The sequence below is a fragment of the Bactrocera latifrons genome, unplaced genomic scaffold (assembly GCF_001853355.1).
Source record: "Bactrocera latifrons isolate USDA-ARS-PBARC rearing strain unplaced genomic scaffold, ASM185335v1 scaffold_325, whole genome shotgun sequence".
Taxonomy (NCBI): domain Eukaryota; kingdom Metazoa; phylum Arthropoda; class Insecta; order Diptera; family Tephritidae; genus Bactrocera; species Bactrocera latifrons.
Window position 1 is genome coordinate 308,871 of NW_017536908.1, and position 1,050 is coordinate 309,920.

Consider the following 1,050-nt stretch of genomic DNA (forward strand, 5'->3'; position numbering starts at 1 on the left):
AAAATTATAACAAAAAGTTTAAGTAATTAAGTAAGAACAACTAAAAAGTTATCTCATATAAATTTTAAAAACATAATTGAAACAACTTTTTCATTATTACTAATTCGCATTTAAAAAAAAATAAAAATGTTTGCCTTTGCATCGTCTAATCCAATAATTTTCCAAAATGACAATAGCAATGAGAGCGTATGCTATCTATTAAGGTGCGGAAGACTCATTTTCAGCGGTCTGAACCACACGCAAGCAGTACAGAGAATCCGCATTTTAATAAGTAGTCCAAACTACTAAGTCCAGTTAAACCAGCGGAACAGTAGGCAGCAGAATATCAATTGTAATCAGGTACTCATGAAGGTTTATCCTCTTTTTCCCAAATCCAGTCCACTTTATCTCCAAAATTCACGCTGCATTTGGCCGTACAGGCGGAAAGAGCGTGCTACAACAAAAGCTAAATTATGTCCCTCATAACTTGGGGCAGGAGCAGAGTATGCCAACGCAGTGTCTAACGCAGAAAAAAAAAAAAAAACAAAACCGAAGCTAAATACCCTTCACAGGTGAATTACACAGGTTATATCTGTTGTCTACAGTAATTCGTTCTGAACAATTTTTAGGAGATTATATTGTTACCTTAAGCAGTAATACATGCCTAATCTTCACGAACCACGTCAAATGCGAAAGTTTTCCATACAAGCCCTTGATTCCGGTCGTTCGTTTTGTATGGCAGCTATATGCTACAGTAATCCCATCTGAACAATTTCCTCTGATATTACATTATTTCTATAAACAATAACTCATACCAAATTTCGTGAAGATATATCGTCAAATGTGAAAGTATTCCATACAAAACCTTGATTCCGATCATTCAATTTGTATGGTAGCTACATGTTATAGTTAACCGACCTGAACAATTTCTTCGGAGATTACATTGTTTCTTTCTGAATGTGCTAGTGAACAGACGTGTCACGTGTTTAGTGGAGATCTAAATATCAAAGTGTAGCAAAATCGATTTGTTAATAAACATCCAACAATTGTAAGGTCGCGAAATTAATGCAG